Here is a 20,364-nt window from a genome sequence, read left to right as displayed (position 1 = left end):
TTTATGCATTGATGTTACCACTGACTTTACTCAAGTTCTGAAGTCTTTCAATGATGTTTTATTTCATATTATTGTGGTCAACTGTGCAAACTGTTATCGTGGTCCTGCTTACTTTGCTTTGTATTGCTTCCTACAAGTCTTTTCAAGTCTCTCTGAATTCTTCATATTTGTCATATCTTACAGTGCAATTATATTCCATTATATTAACATACCACAATTTAACTATTCCCCCAATCAATAACCTTTTTTTCAGTTCTTAATTACTACAAAAAGAACTACTATAAATATTTTTGTATATATGACACCTTTCTCTTTGTCCCTTGACTCCAATGGAAATGTGTGGATGTGTTTAGGAAAAATACTGCTGGATCACACAGCATAAAAAATTTAGTAAACTTCTTCAGTTAAACTCCAAATTATTTTCAAGAACACTTAGACCGATAGTGTTTTACCACTATTGAACCAACACAGCTCTACCAATAGTGCAACAGTGTGCCAGTCTTCTTCCCACAGCCTCTCCACCATTCTTGACTTTATCTTTGCTATTCTGATGGTACAAGGTAAAAATCTCAAGGTTGTTTTAGTTTTCATTTTTTACATTATTAGTTATTTGGAGCATACTTTCATGTTTGTTCATAGCTTGTATGTCCTTTGGCAAATAATATATCATGTTATACTATAAGAAAAGGCTGTTATTCTTATATACAGAATTGACACAATTTATTGGAGATATTTGCTACAAATGGTTTTTCTTATCATTCAATGTATACAACAGACAAAACACGAAAATCTATTTTTAAATGTAAAAAAAATCTTATTTTAATGTTTCTCTCCTAATTCTAGGTGCGCTAATTTTGTTCTTGCAATAGCTTTTCAATTTTATGCAATCAGAATCTTCCATTCTGTCCATTACAATTATCTCCCTAGCCACTGTTGTGAAAGGTTCTTCCTTCATTCTCTAATTTCTCTGGGTCATGTATCTATTTGAAGCTTATTATACCATATGGTGTAAGGTGCTCACGTAAATCACATTTCTACCAAACAACCTGACAGTTTGTCAAGCATCCTGGTGTTTGGATCTTTGTTTCTTCCTGAGTACTTACCAACTATTTTTTCACAGAGACCAAATTACAATAGCTACAATAACTATATACACCAGACTAGAGATGGCCAGAACACAGAAATTAAACAAATCCTCTCGAGCAGGGCGGCTAAGGTAGATCTCAGCAGCTCACAACATGAAGAAATCTCAACAAGGCAGCAATATGCATATAATAGCGAACAATAAGTGAATGATCTGCCAACAAAAGACAGAACAGGAAGATCTGCTGGCAAATACTGGGACTCAGCCACAAGGGTGAGAATTCACAGGTAAGAATCCAGTCTCCAGTACAACCTGGAGGAAAGAAAGCATGACTCCATCCTGAGAGCAAATGTGGTGCCAGGAAGTGACTCAGGCACACTCATCAAGGAGCAGGGCCTTAGGAGCATATAAACAAGACAGATCATGTCAGAACGTGAGCATGATATGCAGAAGGTTTGTCACCAAAGACAAGCAAGTGCTCCATTCTTGGAAATGCACAGCACTTCAGTAATAACAAAGACTTGATGCTGAAGCTCTTCTCATACTAGTCTGGATCCAGGGATCCTTCCTCCTACCTAGATAGCAGACTCTATGCCTGTGTGAGTGCAAGAGAGATAGCCTTCAAATAGGAAGGGGTTAACTGGCCCTAATAAGAAACAAGAAAGATACAAGAAAGCAGGAAACTAGGTTGGTCATGACCATTGCTTCAAAGTTGGAAAACTTCAGTCTTAGAAAGCTGTTGAGGTTTTTTTTGGGGGGGGTTCCCCAAATCAGTGGTTTTACTATAATATTTACATTTATGTATATATACACATATACATCCTTACTCAGTTCTTATTTGACTTGGCGACTCAGCACATAATTCTGGCTTTTACCCCTTTAAATGATCCATATATGTTAATCTTAGTACTGTGTAATCATTAGAAGTGTCTTACTCTTGGGCTTTATCCAAAGAAAAATTACTTAAAAGGAAGTCTCTTTTCATGACCAAATGAGAGACAGAGAGGATCATGGGAGGTTAAATTGATCATTTTGATTAAATTTAAAAGCTTCTGCAGAAAGAAAAACAATGTAGCCAAAATTAGAACGAATGAAGGAATCTGGGGAAAATTTCTTTGACAAAGGTTACATTTATCAAATATATAGGGAATTCAGTCAAATTTATAATAAGATCCACTCCCCAACTGATCAATGATCAAAGAGTATGAAAAGGTAGTTTCAGAGGAAGAAATGAAAGCAATCAAAAGTCATGTTTTTAAAATGATTTTCTAAACACTAATACCTACAGACATGCAGATTAAAATAACTCTTATACTCATCAGATTAGCTAACATGACAGAAAAGGAAAATGGCAAACGCTGGAACGAATATGGAAAAATATGGAAGAATATGGAAAAAATACATTGAGGGAGGAGCCAAGATGGCATCATGAAAGCAGTGACCTGCTTGAGCTCTCCCCCAAACCCCTCCAAATACCCATAAAAAATGGCTCTAAACAAATTCTAAAGCAGCAGAACCCACAAAAAGAAAGAGTGGAACAAATTTCCAGCCCAAGACAACCTGGATGGTTGATCAGAAAGGTAAAGCACAGTTCAGTGGGCACGTAGGCCACAGCAAACCTGGAGCAGGCCTCAGAGGACTGAATCTCGGGCAGCTGTGGTGGCTTCCAGACTCCTCAATCCACAAACACCAAAGACAACTTAGAAGGTCAGTGGGAAAAGTCTGTTTTGGCAGTGAGAGAAGAGCTAGGTCAGAGCCAGTTCCAGAGCACAGAGCTCAGGCGCCAGGGCAGTGGCTGTGTCCTGAGCTTCTGGCCCACAGACTGAGGGGGAATCAAGTGGCTGATCAGAGAGGGATCGAAGGGATCTCTTTGCTGGTGCTGAGGCAGGAATCTCTTGCTTTGCCTGTGCTTGGATCTGGGTCACAGTTCTGGGTGGCGGTCCTGGGGTGAGGAGGAGCGCTGGCATGGTGGAGCTTGCAGTGGCTGTGCAGAGGAAACCCTCCTCACAGTTCCAAGAGAGAAAAGACTGCTTGTGGCCTGTCACTCAAACACCAGAGCTCAGGCCAGGAAAAGAGTAAACACCTCCACCCTTATCATACCACCTTGGAAGAACTGAAAATCTACACGTCCCTACAAGTATCTCTGAAAACAGCTATACAAACCCCCGAAGCATGGGACAGTATATTCTCCACACTGGAAGCAGACTTTTACCTTAACAAAGAGTTTAAAACTCAAGTAGTTGGCTGGGATCATGAGCAAACCTCGCAAAAAGAGTCAGACTATATTATCTTACCTTGGTGAAAAAGAAGATCAAAACATACAACCAGAAGAAGACAACAAAGTCAAAGCTCCCACATCCAAAGCCTCCAAGAAAAATATGAATCAGTCCCAGGCCTTGGAAGAGCTCAAAAGGGACTCTGACAAGCAAGTAAGAGAAGTAGAGGAAAAACTGGGAAGAAAAATGCAAGTGTTGCAAGAAAATCATGAAAAACAAGTCAACAGCTTGCTAAAGGAGACCCAAAAAAATACTGAAGAAAATAACATCTTAAAAAATAGCCTAACCCAAATGGCAAAAGAGGTCCAAAAAGCCAATGACAAGAAGAATGACCTAAAAAGCAAAATTGGCCAAATGGAAAAGGAAGTCCAAAAGCTTAATGAAGAAAACACTTCCTTAAAAATTAGAATAGAGCAACAGGAAGATAGCGACTTTATGAGAAATCATGACACAGTAGAACAAATCCAAAAGAACGAAAAATTAGAAAACAATGTGAAATATCTCATTGGAAAAACAACTGACCTGGAAAATAGATCCAGGAGAGAGAATTTAAAAATTATTGGACTATCTGAAAGCCATGATCAAAAAAAGAGCCTAGACATCATCTTTCAAGAAATTATCAAGGAAAACTGCCTGATATTTTAGAACCAGAGGGCAAAATAGAAATTGAAAGAATCCACCGATCTCCCCTGAAAGAGATCCCCAAAGGAAAACTCCTAGGAATATTGTAGCCAAATTCCAGAGTTCCCAGGTCAAGGAGAAAATATTGCAAGCAGCCAGAAAGAAACAATCCAAGTATGGTGGAAACACAATTAGGATAATACAAGATTTAGCAGCTTCTACATTAAGGACCACAGGGCATGGAATATAATATTCTGGAGGGCAAAGGAGATAGGATTACAACCAAGAATCACCTACCCAGCAAAACTGAGTATAATCCTTCAGGGGAAAAAATGGTCATTCAGTGAAATAGAGGACTTTCAAGCATTCTTGATGAAAAGACCAGAGCTGAATAGAAAATCTGACTTTCAAATACAAGACTCAAGTGGAACATGAAGAGGTAAACAGGAAAGAGAAATCATAAGAGACTTATTAAGGCTGAACTGTTTACATTCCTGCATGGAAAGATGATATTTATAACTCATGAGACCTTTGTCAGTATTAGGGTAGTGGGAGGGGAAAAATATGTATGTATGGATAGACAGACAGATAGATAGATAGATAGATAGATAGATAGATAGATAGATAGATAGATAGATAGATAGATGGCACAGGGTGAGTTGAAGATGAAGGGGTGATATCTGGAGAATAAAATTAAGGGTGAGAGAGGATTATACTAGGAGAAGGAGAAGGGAGAGGTAGAATGGGTACATTATCTTGCACAAAACAGACAAGAAAAGGTTCTTACAGTGGAGGGGAAACAGGGGAAGGTGAGAAGAAATGAGGGAATCTTATTCTCATAGAATTTGGCTTAAGGAGTGAATAACATACACACTCAATTGGGTATGGAAATCTGTCTTACCCTACAGGAAAATAGGGGAGGAAGGGGACAAGAGAGCAAGGGGATGATAGAGAGAAGGGCAGATTGGGAAAGGGGTAATCAGAAGGAAGTACTTCTGAGGAGAGACAGGGTCAAAAGAAAGAATAGAATAAATGGGGGGGCAGGATAGGATTAAGGAAATAGAGTTAGTTTTTCACAACATGTCTACTATAGTGTTTTGCATAACTGCACATGTATGGCCTATATTGACTTGCTTGCCTTTTCAATGAGGGTGGGTGGGGTGGGAGGAAGGGAGAAAATTTGGAACCCAAAGTTTTAAAAACACGTTTAAAAAAAATGTTTCCAGATGCAACTGGGAAATAAGAAATACAGGAAATGAGGTACAGACATCTATCCTGCCCTACAGGAAAAGAGAAGGGGAAGGGAATAAGAGAAGGGGGGGGGGGGAGAGATAGAAAGAAGGGCAGACTAGGGGAAAGGGTATTCAGAATGCATGCCATCTTGGAGTAGGGGAGGGGCAAGATGGGGTGAAAATATGGAATTCAAAATCTTGTGGAAGTAAATGTTGAAAAATAAATTTTTATTAAAAAATTAAAAAACTAGGGTCTAAAAAAAAGAAAAGAAAAACAGGTACATTAACACACTGTTGATAGAGTTGTGAACTGTTCCATTTTGGAGAACAATTTGGACTATGCCCAAACAATTATAAAAATGTGCATACCTTTGACCTAGCAATATACCACTACTAGGTCTGTACCCCAAAGAGATCAAGATAAAAAGAAAAGGACCCATATGAACAAAAATATTTATAGTAGCTCTTGTGATGGCAAAGAATTAGAAACTGAGAAGATGTCCATCAATTGGGAAATGGCTAAATAATGTGGTATATGATTGATTTTGATGAAATATTATTGTGTTGTAAGAAACAACAAAGTGGATGATTTCAGAAAAACCTGAGAAGACCTGTATGAGCTAATACAGAGAGAGGTGTACAGAACTAGAACACTATACACAGTAACAGTAATACTGTAACAAAGATGAACTGTGAAAGACTTAGTTACTCTGATCAATACAATGATACCCAAGGCCATCTAATGGACTTATGATGACAAAATGCTATCTATCTCCAGAGAAAGAATTGATGGAGTCTGAATGCAAACTGAAGCATACTTTTTTTTTAACCTTTATTATTCTTGGGGGTTTTTTGGTCTGTATTTTCTTTTGTAACATGGCTAATACGGAAATATTTTGCATGACTGCACATGCATAATCTATATCAAATTGTTTGACTTCTCAAGGAAAGGGAAGGAGAGAAGGAGAGAGAATATGGAACTCAAAAAAAATTTTTTTAAGAGTGTTAAAATGTTTGTTTACATGGAATTGAAAAAAATAAAATAAAATAATGTAAAAATGACAAAGTGGATAATTTCAGAAAAATTTGGGAAGATCTTCGTGAGCTGATGCAGAGTGAGGTGAACAGAAACAGAATGTTGTAACAGTGATATTGTAATGATCAATTTTGAAAGACTTAGCTGCTCTGATCAAGACAACAATCCATGACAATTCTAAAGCACTCATGATGAAAAATTATATCCACCTCCAGAGAGAACTGAGCAATTCTGAGAGCAGGCTGAAGCACATTTTATTTTTTCTTGCTTTTTTTTCTTTTGCAATATGGCTAATGTGGAAACATGTTTTGCATAACCTCATATGTATAATGGGTATTGGTACTTCTAGCCATCTCAGTGGGGAGAAGCATAGAAGAGAATTCAGAATTGAAAACAAGTTTTTATAAAAAATTAAACTGCAAAGAAAAAAAGGAAGTCCTCTTCTATCTTTCAAATTAATTTCATTAATTAGAATTTAGAGGTACTCTAATACAAGTCCTTCATTTTATAACTGAGCAAACTGAGGCTCAGGGCAAGTATTTGCCCAAGATGACACTGATGGCATAATTAGCACTAGGATTCAAAGTCAGGTCTTCTCATTCCAACTCAACGTCCCTTTCCCAAAATGACCACGTATTTTTCCAGAGTCTTCTGCATTGGAAGGGAAGGGGGGAGGCATTTCCCAAAGGAGGACAATCCTTCTACAACTATAGAATTTTAGGCCTTTCTGGAGGTAATGCTTTTTTGTAGAAAGGGGTCTTCCTTTTTGTACCAAGAAGTTATCTGTCCAGGTACTTACTTTAAATAATATAAATTCAGCAGTAACTCTCCATAGTCATAGACTCCAAATTAGACTTAATTATTTATATTCCAGGAATCTCCCCAAGTCAATGAAAAAACCCAAAAGCAGAGACAGTTTTTACTTTGTACAAGTCTTTATGACAGCCTGAGGAAGTGCTACACCTGGGGGAAGGGAGAAAGACTCCTTGGAGTGGCTAGACTGCAGGTAATGACTGGAGGTGTTTGAAATGACTTGACTGCTGAATTGCTGTGAATTTCTAAATCATTCAAGTAGTCATATGAAAATACAAAAGAACATTTCAAAGCACAAGAAAAATTTTCAGTGACCCATTATTCTGAATTAAGAACATCAATTATGTCTCCACAAGAGATGGCCAGTACACAAAGCTGTGGGAAAGATTTAGAAGTTAGGCTTCCACAGCAGAACACAGAAATTCTGAGGAGGACTTCCAAGATCTTGTGGATAGTTCCTCAACCAATCAGAAAGTGTCTCGAACATTCTTTGAAACCACTACTTCCATAAGATAGAACCCTAGAGGCTAAACGGATTGCAACTGGTCAGGGTCAAGGACCAAGCAAAAGCTTTTCTCCACTGCATTTGCTTAATAAGCTTACTGAATATTAACTGACACCCCAAGGGCGGAGATAGCTGCCATTTCTGAACATGGGAGGAATGGATCAGGAGGGATAAACATGACAAAAAGTAACATGGGATGGACGGTTCAGGAAGAGTGTAACCCAAATGAGCTGGTCCGATCCCAGCTCAAATAGGAGGAGGATGGATTTTACTAACCATTTAAAAGTCAGCTCTGCTTCTCTATCAGCATACTAAGGTGAAGCATGCTTACTTTTCAAGAAGCATAATAAAGGCTTTCCTTCACACACTCCTGTAGTAGATTTTTGTTTCAGATTTTCCTACAAAGTCCCTTGGAAAATATGTGAAGGATCCTGACTTCTCATCCATAAACCAGCCTTCTAAAACATTTTTTAAAACCCAAAACTTATTAGAGATACAAATAAATCCAATTTAAAAGAACTCTAAGTGAACCTATTTTGCTTTTATTCAACTCTCATCATGGCTAAGACTCACCTCTTCTCAAACCGACTTAATGGCCAGCACTCAGATGGGACATTTTTGGAAAGGGCATGGAACTTAATGATGACCCAAGCACAAAGTCACCTGAATTTGTGAAAGACAACCAAGCTAAAAACCAAGATGAGGAGAACAAAGAAGAAACACCACCTCTCATTTTGCTTTGGGGTGTAATCATAGCCCAAATTTTGCTCTCTCTAGAATGGCTCAGTTGAGAGAAAAATCAAAGGTCCATCCCCAACGGAATAAACAAGCTCTTTTATACTGTTAGCCTTATGAAAGCAAAGTTCATCAATGCAAACATCTCAAGCAGAGGTAAAGTAGTTGCTCACATTTCTTTTCGGTAGTCAGCAACCCTAGCCTGTTTCCAGTATGTACCTGTACTAACACTGAAGATTCACCTGGTAACTTCTGCAGCCAGAAATTTAATCAAAATTCATTTTTGGCACCCAAACATTCCTATTTTTACAACATAAAAGTTTATTATGAAACATGACAAAATACAGTCAAATTAAATCCAAAGACTTATATAAATCTACCACTAAATCAAAAACTATTTATTAAACATCTACTGTGTATTAGACACTGTTCTAAGCACTGAGAATTTCTATAAAGGTAAAAACAGTCTAAGCTGTCAAAGAGTTCACAAATTAATGGAGGGGCTCAGAATCTAATCGCAGTGTGATATCTGGGGAAGTCACTTAAGTCTGGCTCCCTCAGATTCTTCCTATTCAAAAAAAGGATAAAAAAAAACTCACTCTACCAGTAAGGATCTACTTTAACCAGAGATGTGAAAGCACTTTTGAAAAGGTCTAAAGCACTATTCCAAAGCCAGGTACTATTCTATCCTTAAGTGCTTCACAAGAAAAGGGCACAATGTCATTAATTTCTTCATCATTTCCCATTTGGACTATTATTAACAGTATAAATAACATCTTCCTGATTTCCTCCAAGAGCTCCCTTACCCAATTCAAAGTAGTCTTTATAGAGGACAGGTCTTCACATTTGACTCACCCATTCAAAAACCTTTAGGAGCTTCTTGTCAGTCAACAACCATTTAGTAAGTGCCTACTATGTGCTAAGCATTGCGGTAAGTGCTGGGTATATCACCTCCCCACACACAAAAAAGGCCAAACAACAGTCCCTGCTCAAGAAATTCCCAGTCTAACGGGGAAGATAATACAAAACCAATTACATACTAACAAGATATTTAAAGGATAAACTGGAAATAATCAACAGAGGAAAGAAACTAGCATTAAGGGGTACTGGGAAACACTTCTTATAGAAAGCTGAATTTTAGCTGGGCCTCAAAGGAAGCCAGGAGAAAGAGATGAAGATGAGGAAGGAAAATGTTCCAGGCATGGATGACAGCCAATGCAAAAGCATGAAGTGAGGAAATAGAATGTCCTGTGCAAGAAACAGCCAGAAGGCTAGTGTCCCTGGATTGCAGAGTATGCGTGAGAGAGTCAGATGTAAAAAGACCAGAAAGGCAGGAGGAGGCCAGATAGTGGAGTGCCAAGCAGGACTTTATACTGGATTCTGGAAGTGATAGGGAACCACCAGAGTTTATGGAATAGGAGGATGACATGGTCAGATCTGCACTTCAGAAAGATAATTCTGACAGGTTAGTGGAGGATGGACTGGAGTGGGGAGAGAACTGAAGCAGAAAAGCCAATCAGAAGGCTTACTGCAATAGTCAAGCATCAACTCATGAGGACGTGAACCAGGATGGCGGCAGTGTCGGAGGAGAGAAATGAGAGAATATGAAAGACGCTGCAACAGTACAATCAATAAAACTTGGCAACAGACCAAATATGGGAGGTGAGGATGAGGAAGCCAGGAGAATAGAATAGAAACTACTCAACCTGATACTGGCTCCAACCACAACCTAGCTTTGTCCTAACTCTATATTTACCTCTTCACACACTCTACAGTCAAAGTACTATCACCTAAACTCTAAGATGGCATCTTCTACCTTCATGAATTTGGACAAGCCATCAATTCATATTTACACTTCCTTCTTCAACTCTGACTTGAAAAATCCTTATCTTCCTTCAAGAAAGCAGTGAAATGGTGGAGTAAAGTGTTGTACTTGGAGTCAGGAAGACTTCCTCAAACACTTACTAGCTATGTGACTCTGGGCAAGTCACTTCACCTCTCTCAGCCTCAGTTTCTTCTTCTGTAAAATGATGATAATAATAATAGTACCTACACCACAGAGCTGTTGTAAGGATCAAATGAGATAACAGATGTAAAGTGATTTGCAGACCTTAAAGTTCTACATAAATGCTTGCAAATAAAAAATAATAAGAAGCTTTAGTTTAGATGTCATATTTTCTATGAAACTAACCTAATCCCCAAAGAATCTGGCCCTCCCTAAAGTTTCCTAGAGAAATTTGTCTGATCTCTCCTCAGACCCCTTCACTCTCTATCTTGTATTATACTTATTCACTGACCTATTTTATTCCCTATAGTAGAATAAGGATTCTTTGAGGAAAAGGTAGTGTTTCAGTTTTGGTTTTCTATTCACCAGCTCCTATAGTAGTTTCTTACTTACAGGAAACAGAATGTTTTCTGAATGGAACTGAAATTGAAAAGTAGTGAAGCAAGGAAAAAAAGTAATTATTACCTAGTTAGTCCAACCTTCACATTTTACAGGTGAGGAAAAAGAAGGCCCAAAGAGTGACTTCCTCAATATAACTTAGGCAATAAAATCTTGATGTTCTTTCCAATCAATCTCTCAATAAGCATTTATTAAGCACCTGCTGTATGAATTAGGCACCGTGATAAGTGGTAAGAATACAAAGACAAAAGTAAAACAATCCCTGCCCTCAAGGAGCTTCTATTCTGACACTTCTATTACACCTTTCCATTTTAAAACAAAACACAATCTCACATACACTGAAGCACACAAATTATGTTTCCCTGAATTTTCTGTTCATCTTAGATCACTATATTACTTATACACACACACACACACACACACACACACACACAGACATGTGAAGGGCACTGATAATTAAAACATACATACATAATATAAATATACACACAAAGATATGTAATTATATGTTTACCTATAATTAAGTCATTAGATGAGTGTGTTATTTAGTCTTATTGGTAAATGATGTTTCTTTAATAAGCATGAAGGATCATTAAGCAACTTACTGAGAAAAGTATTCTGGTTCACTGTAAGGTAAAACCAAACAAAAAATGGCACTTCTAATATTTAATATCAGAAATAGGCATTACTATTAAGTCCTTAATCTTTTATCTGACTATCCATTAAGTGGCTTACAACTCATTTTAAACATCTCACCACTGTCTGAACAAATGAGCAAATGTATATAAGAACTTTGCAAACTTTAAAGAAATATGTAAATGTTATCTGTTATTAGTTGTTTAAATGAACATAGCTTTGTATCTGGAGCCAGATATATCTATGTATGTAGAGGTAGCTAGGTGGCACAGTGAATAGGGCATTCAGTCTGGAGTCAGGAAGACCTTACTTCAAATTTGACCTCAGACCCTTACAAGCTACGTGACCCTGGGCAAATCACTTAACCTCTGTTTGCCTCAGTTTCCTCAACTGAAAAATGGGAATTATAAACACACTTATCTCGAAAGGTTATTGTAAGGATCAAATATTTGTAAAGCAGTTACTATAATACCCTAGCACATTTCTATTGTTCAGTCATTTCAGATATATGACTCTTTGTGACCCCATTTGAGGTTTTCTTGGCAGAGAAAATGGAGTGGTTTGCCATTTCCTTCTCTAGCTCATTTTATGGATGAAGAAACTGAGGCAAACGAGGTTAAGTGACTTGCCCATAAGTGTCTGAGGCCAGATCTGAACTCTGGAAGATGAGTCTTCCTGACCCAGGTCCAGCACTCTGTCCAGTGTGCTACCTAGCTGCCTATAGGTACTACATAAATATACTGTCTAATCAAATCCTCTCATTTTACAAATAAGAAAACTGATTCCCATATTAAGAAGTTTCTATGGAAGTCTTTCAAAACAGTCATATGGTTTGTTGTCTTTGAAGACTAGAGCTTCTAGAGGCAGCTAGGTGGCACAGTGGATAGATGATCAGCCCTGGGTTCAGGAGGACCTGAGTTCAAATCCAGCCTCAGACCAAACATTTGACACTTACTAGCTGTGTGACCCTGGGCAAGTCACTTAACCCCACTGCCTAGACCAAATAAAAAAAAAAAGACAGGAGCTTCTCAGAAGGATTAATTAGTACCTTCAAGACTCATTTTAAATATAATGTGTTTGTTACACACAAATAAGAGCTTAAAATCTCAAACTGAGTTGCTACAACTACAGCTGAGCAGATATCATTCCTCTTTTGTTTTCCTTATTAAAATCTTCAAAGTGAAGGGCACCAATAATGAAAACATATGTCATGTGCCTTTCTCTAAAAAGCCTTTAACCAATATTAGATAATTAATCTCTATAGTTTCTCACAGAGAGAAATAAAAGGACAGCTGGTCAGTGTTGATTATCTAGCAAACAAAATCAGAGGAAGACCTCTCAGTTCCATTGTGGTGAGTGTCACTACCAAAAAAAAAAAAAGAATTAGTAGAATTTGCCCTGCACACTACTCAAAGGAGCAGTTGGTGCCATAAGATAAGAGCAGTCCTTTGGCTCAGAAAGGTTTTTCCATTCCACTGTGTGAAGAATTCTGTGGTGAGAGGCAAGCATACCAAACATTTCAATAACATGGTAAGATCCCATGTGTCCTATTGCTCGTTTTCTAATAGCTGCAGATAGCTTTTAACGAACTCTTAAAGACTCATAAAACCTTTTGATCCACCACATCTACTGTCACAGACCATACATATCATAACCTGCAATCTGAAGGCACAGGTTCTCTCATTCCAAAGCTGTGAAATTATTTCTTCCATTTTATTCCTCTTTCTTTTTTTTTCCTCTTTCTTATCTGAACTTCAAATCTATGCCTTCTCCTATGCTTCTAAATCCATATTCAGGCCTTATATATGCCAATGCATGTGCCCTTGTTATTTTCTAAAGATGAATTGCAATTTTAAAACTCAGTGACTTTTTTCTGTTGGCAAAGGTTAGAGCAGAAGGCAACTTAAGCTCAATTTCCTAAGTCACTTAAAGGAGGGCCGGCAGAAAATATACTGGTAACACTCCAGTTATAGCAGCAGGGTTGTATATATCCACAGTAACTTAAACTAGTAGTGTTGCATGGCCTTTTTGGAACATTCCTGGCTTATTATTCATTATTTTTCTTTTTTTTTTAACAAATGAACCTATTCAAACAACTGTTATTCCCTTGCCATAATATGATAATCATATAACCAAACGAAAATTTGACACACATTTATAATAGTCAAACCATGGCAGACACTTAAAAAAGCAAAGGACACAAAAGAGAGGTAGAAAAAAGGCAATCACAGATGCATACAAGCTGAAGATAAATTCTGCCCTGCAGAACCTGATCACCATTGTAATATCATATATATCACAGCAAAGTTTCTGAAACACTTGATATACATTACCAGGTTTGATGCAATAGATTTCAGTCCATCAGTCAACAAGCATTTATTAAGCGCTTACTATGTACCAGGCACTGTGCTAAGCATGGGCAATAAAAATACAAGCAGAAAGAAAGTCAGTTCCTGCCTTCAAGGGGCTCACATTCTAATGGGGAAAAAGATAGCACACAAATGGAAGCTAAAAACTGAAGTTAGAAGCAGAGTCTGAGAAGAAATCAGAGATATCTGGCCTAGGCCCTTCACAGCCCAGAGGTCCCAGATGAACTCCTCCAGAGGGAGAACGAGCTGGTGGGGCAAAAGGATGTTCCAGGGAAAGAACGCAACTAAAGCCTAGTGGCAAAGTACCAAGACTCAGCAGGAGAACTGGGAGAGAATTCCATAAGGTGTTTATTAACTGTCTCCAAAAACCTAACTTCACTAAGAGTCTAATTCATCATGGTTAATTTATAAGCTCAACATTAAAGTTATAAAATAATTCCATTTTTCCCATCCTATAATGTTCATTCACCATTTCATGAACCTTGTTTAAAACTCATTTTGAAAAATAACCCTCAGCTCATCAATCACATTAAGGCTTTGTTCATTTGAATTTTGCCAATTCAGTTAGTCATTTGGATTAGCATTAAGCTACAGTTTTCATTTTTATTGCCAATGGGAAAGAAAAAGACTTTCTAATAAAATTAATGATGGAAATAAGACTGTAGAAAGTGGTGTTTTACTTATTTTCAAGGACCCTGAAAAAACTGTGTTCACCCATTTGCAATCCAAAAACATGCTAATTATAATTTTCTGATTCACTAAAAAATGCACAAGAACTAAATATGGCATAGGTAATATTATTAATATACTGTAGTCATGGGGCAGCTAGGTGGCACAGTGGTAGAGCACCAGCCCTGGATTCAGGAGGACATGAGTTCAAATCCTGCCCCAGACACATAACACTTACTAGCTGTGTGACCCTGGGCAAGTCACTTAACCCCAATGCCTAGTCAAAAAATAAAAATAAAAAACATACACTGTAGGCATCTCTCTCATAAAATAAACTATTTTGACCAAAGCCATCTTGCATTAGAAGAGGGGGGGAGGAGACTGGGGAGAAGGAAGGTGATATGGACCTGGGATTTCAATAGCATAAGCTCCTGCCACAAAGACAGAACATCCACTCCTGGAAGACCTGTAGTTTCAGGGGGTTATCTGGAGCACTGAAATGTTAAGTGACCTGCCATGGTCCAAAGCAATGAGTGTCAGTAGCAACACTGGAACCCAAAGCCTTCCTAACTGGTCAACCTCAACAATTTAAAAGTTAGCAACCTTATACTATTTATTTTGTTAAGTCTGTCACTAAATAAGAGGCAAACAACAGAAGCTTTAATGAGCAAGTCTCCCCAGCTGCTATAAAATTATATACCATTACTTGCGACACTTTCACAGATTTTTTTTTTAAACTTTTGTTCTCACTTTGGCCTTACCATTTTCATTCAAGTTACAGTGACAAATTTCTTAATGATAATTTACTATAGTAGCCTAAAATACTATGACATGGAATTCATTTTTCAAGTATTTTAATATTTATAATATATAGAAGACAAGACTTGTTTAACCTGTATAACACACTCCCAGCTTTTCACCAGAATAAACTAAGAAGCAATTATGACAGCCTGGCAGTGTCAGGACAGTCTCTGCCCCTTTAGGAAGGGCTCCTAATGTTGTTCTAAGTCACAATTGAGAATATATCAGTAAATATAGGTCATACTGAATATTAAAATCATATGACAATGATACTTAAGCAGCTAAAAACTTAAAGGCTCAGAGGAAAGTGTACACACACTCCCCTTCCTTTCCCTCCCTCCTCCTCTCCTCACCCCAAGTTTGGAATTTGACCATTGATGTCAGTCAGCATTATTATTTGTCCACCATAAATAAGGTTTCCTTCCTTTGCGGTGCACAGTGGTAAAAAAGCTTCCAAGTAGAATGCCACTGTATTAGGCAATAGGGTAAAGAGGATCTCCTTTTTCTCTGGATGAAGATGAAAGCCAGTGTCAAAGTAATACTTCTGAAATACAGCCTGGGCATTAATGTCCATGGGTCTTTACCATAAAGGATACAGACTTAAATAAAATATTCTTTCTGCCAATAGGCTGCGGACAAAATATCACCCCTAGTTTATAATGGTGGAAACAAGCATCACCAGAACTATACTTCATAATACCATGAAGTATCTCATTTTTCAGTTCAAAACACTTTAAGAAAGTACCTAAATGGGTGGATGACACGCGAGGGCAAAAATTTCTATTGGAAAACGCAGACCCTACAAACTGGGAATCAGGAAACATGGGCTTTCCTAGCTATGTGACCTTGGACACTATCTCTAATCTGAGAAATGATGGTGTTAGACTAAAAGGCCGCCAATGCCATTTCAACTCTCAAATTCTGTGATTGTAATTAGATTATATCTAAGGTCTGCTCCAGCTCTGATCCCATAGATGTAAAAGGTCAAGCCTAGAAACTGCCCAGTTTACTCTTAGAGACTTATAATCAAGAGAACAGTAAGCAAATAAAACTCTCCCCCCACTCCCCACCCCACCTCCACCTTCCTTGATTATAGGATTGAGGGAAGACAGGCCTAAGAAATCTTGCTCTGGATTAGTGTCCTTTGACCCTATAATCTCTGAAGTCCCTTCCTAACTCTAAATTTTATGGCTCTTAGGTGGATACTAACTTTATTAAAACATATGCACAATATTTCAGATTTCTTTTAATAATTCCTTGATTTGGGGTGTGGAGTGGGGTGGAGTACCATAGTGACAAAAGATTGTTCTAGGAAGGAAATGATTTCTCTGGCATTTAATTCTGAGAGATCTAAAAATATTTTGCAGACTGCTTATACAGGCATTGTTACCTATTCCCAAAGAGTGTACCTTTATTATCTATTATTTAATCATTTTTCAGAATAATTTCTGATTATTTCCAAGGGCTGCATTCCATAATAACAGCATTTAAGAATAATAAAGTTTCTGGTAGTTTGGGTTTCCTTTTTCAGTTTCTTTCACAGAAAGTACATCTTTGGTAACATGTACGCAGTCAGATTTCTGCCCTCAAAACTATATTCTTTACTATTTGGGGAGATTTTCTGAATAGGACCAACATTCAAAAAACTTAGTATTAGTTCAGGTCTTTGCTAACAATAATAATAACAGTTAGCATTTATAGAGTGCCCTAAGATTTGTAAAGTTCCTTATTACCAAAACAGCCTAACGAACTTTTCTGCCTAAAGTTTATCTCTTTTCCAGTACACATTTAGAATACCACTGCCAGTGCTGTTGAGTTCATACACAGAGGAGTTGCTTCCGGCTGGAAGTATTAGGGAGGGCAGCATGTGAATGAGGCCCTGAAGGATAACCTGAAATGTGTATAAAAACAAGAATATATCAAGGAAAAGTAATATATATTGTGTTGTTAATAAAGATAAGTAGCTTTTTTCCCCATTCTCTTCCCCAGTCTCCCTCTCCAGTCTCCCTCTCCTGGCTGACTTAACCCTGACCAAATTCCATCCATGTTATAAAAGGCCTATTAGATGGAGCCTCCAGTAGCTAGATAGTGTACTCAAAATAGACTCTCTTGATCACTAATCACCTGCTCTCCACTCAAACTCCCAGCCACAAGCAGACACAACTTCCAAAAATGGTAAAACAGAAAGAGAGCAATGAAAATTTAGATTTAGGATTAAAAAAAAAAACTAGAGACAAATCAATAGTAGTTGATTTCCCAGTCACATGGTGAGGACCATGCAAAGTGATTAACTACCCAGGAGGGACCTTTACAGAAAGGGACAAAGAGTGTATGAAGTAAAATGTATGCCAACATTTCAGCTCTATAAAAAGTAGATTGTTGATAATTCAAAATAAATGAATTTTTTTTTTTAAAGTGGGAGAATTTTCTGGAATCAATAAGGAAAAGCTCAAAGCAACCATTAATAAATTTAGGTAATCATGTAAAAAATGATCAGCTGTCTAAACTATAGCTTTTTACTTCTAGTTCCCAAAAAAGATCAAATGTAACAAGGGTAGGTATACAAATAACATTTGATTGTAAATGACAACAAAAGCTAAGGGCAGCTAGGTGGCGCAGTGGATAGAGAACCAGCCCTGAAGTCAGGAGGACCTGAGTTCAAATCCAACCTCAGACCAAAGGTTTGACACTTACTAGCTGTGTGACCCTGGGCAGGTCATTTAACCCCAATTGCCTAAAAGTAAAAAAAAAAAAAAAGAAAGAAAGAAAGAACACATAAGAATCTTCCCAACTAGAATAATAAGTTCATTTAAATCAAGTACAATGCCTTGCACATAGTATAGGCATCCCTGGGAGGTGTTACGTGTTTGGTTCCAGGCTACCTCAATAAAGCGAATATCACAACAAAGTGAGTCACATGAATACTTTTGTTTCCCAGTATATGTAAAAGTTTTATTTATGCTATACTGTAATCTATTAAGTGTGCAATAGCATTATGTCTTTTTTTTAAAAAGTTATATGCCCTAATTAAAAAACACCTTATTGCTAAAAAAATACTAACCATCTTCTGAACCTTTAGCAAATCATAATCTTTTTGCTGGTGGAGGGTCCCGCCTCAATGTTGATGGCCACTGACTAATTAGAATGGTGGCCTAGCTGTCAGCCTATCTCTAGTTTCCACATGCCTTCTCACTAAGCTTAAACATCTCTAGCTTTTGATTTTAAATGAGAGACTTGTGACTTTTCTTTCACTTGAATACTTAGAGGCCAGTTGCAGGGTTATTAACTGGCCTAATTTCAATATTATTGTGTCTCAGAGAATGGGAAAGCCTGAGGAGAGGGAGAGAAACCAGGGAATGGCAAGTCAGTGAAATAATAAAAATATACACATTTATTGATTAAATTCACTGTCATATGGGTGCAGTTCATGATGCACCCTCCCCTCAATTACAATAGCAATATCAAAGATGACTGATCACAAATCACTATAACAGATATAATAACAAAAAAAGTTGGAAATATTCCAAGAATTACCAAAACATAACACAGAGACACGATATGAGCACATGCTATTAGAAAAATAGTGCTGACAGATTTGTACAACATAAACCTTCAATTTGTAAACGAAATCTGTAAAGCACAATCAAACAAGGTATGCCTGTAGGAATGTAATAAGTGTTTGTGGAATTAAATTGTACCTGTACCTTCCATGGTACCTAATACCCACTATATATAAAAACATAATGCATAAATATAAACATTTTATACAGGCATATACTACATGTAAAAATATTATATAAATATATCTAATATACATTCCCACATACACAGCAATAATATCTGTAATTTAATACAGTGAATATTTGGGGGGGGGGCTAGGCAATGGGTTTAAGTGACTTGCCCAGGGTCACACAGCTAGTGTGTCTGAAGCCAAATTTGAACTAAGGTCCTCCTGACTCCAAGGCCAGTGCTCTATCCACTGTACCACCTAGCTGTCCCAACAGCAAATATTTTACATAATGTAATTTAAAATAGACTATAGGATCTATTCTATACCCATACCTCTCTCTCACACACACACACACACACACACACACACACACACACACACACACAAAAGTGGCAGTTGTAATATAGTCTCAAAGCCAAGGAGACTCAAGTCCAAGTGCCACCTGTAACACATAATAACTCTGTGACCCTGGGTGCCATAAACCCCTCAGTGTGCCCAGGCAAAGAAAATACCAACCTGCATTTCTAGTTTGTGCATCTGGGAGTTCCGTACACAATGAAATCACAAGTCCTGGTCCTTACTGCTGTCACAGAAGTGATAACACTTCCTTTGAGGTCACAGAAGCCCCAGCATAGATGGTCACAGTTTGATGAAGAAACAGTAGCAGAGCACCAAAGACAGAAGCAATTCAACAGAGAAGCAGAGAACAGTAGCTATGGGGGCTTTTACGAAAGGTAGTAAGGGATTTACTGTTGTTATTTACTTTGCTATCCTGTTCTAATTAAAAGCTTTGGTGTTTGATTTATGATACCTGGTTAACTGGTAGGGTAAAGAATTTAGGGAGGTGGAGGGGAGGGACTGCTGGAAGGCACGTAATTATTCCCAGAGGTTACCAAGGGTCCCTCACCCCTACATCATCTCGTAAGTGGGTAAGAGTGTTCATAATGTACTTCTTTTATAGATGATGAAATTGTGTGCCTAAGGCACACAACAAGTCAGTCACAGGAGTGGAAAAAGTACTGCATGTGGAGTCAAAAGATACAAGATAGAACCCCAGCTCTGCTAATACCAGTGTGACCTTGGATAAGTCATCTCACAATTCTTGGCATTAGTTTCTCCACCTCTGAAATAACAAGGGGTTAAAACGAAATGAGTCAGCTGTGAATCCCTTACACAACTAGCTCTCTTGACTACTAGACTAGTGCTCTTTACACCAAACCAAATAAGTATTAATTTCCACAATCACAGAGTAGGATATAAGTTCCTTCAAGAAAGAGATTTGTGGTCATTTTCCCAACACTTGGAATGGTGAGCTACACATAGTAGGAACTTAGTAAATATTCACTACAATGAATTGCCTCAAAAAAACCCATCATTATATTTGCTTTTAAAATAAAAAACAGCTCAACAGAAAAAAAAATCATACATATGAAATATATATTATTGATAAATG

At 37.6% G+C, this 20,364-nt stretch overlaps 1 protein-coding gene across 6 annotated transcripts in view; it reads right to left on the bottom strand.

The window, feature by feature from the left end:
- Positions 1–20,364, bottom strand: part of CLASP1 (cytoplasmic linker associated protein 1) — a 351,771-nt gene that overhangs the window by 262,239 nt on the left and 69,168 nt on the right. The gene's annotated exons all lie outside the window — the stretch shown is intronic.

This window comes from Phascolarctos cinereus, unplaced genomic scaffold (genome assembly GCF_003287225.1).
Source record: "Phascolarctos cinereus isolate Bilbo 61053 unplaced genomic scaffold, phaCin_HiC Scaffold_726;HRSCAF=1367, whole genome shotgun sequence".
In the NCBI taxonomy this organism is placed as follows: Eukaryota; Metazoa; Chordata; class Mammalia; order Diprotodontia; family Phascolarctidae; genus Phascolarctos; species Phascolarctos cinereus.
This window is presented reverse-complemented; position numbering and strand designations above follow the sequence as displayed.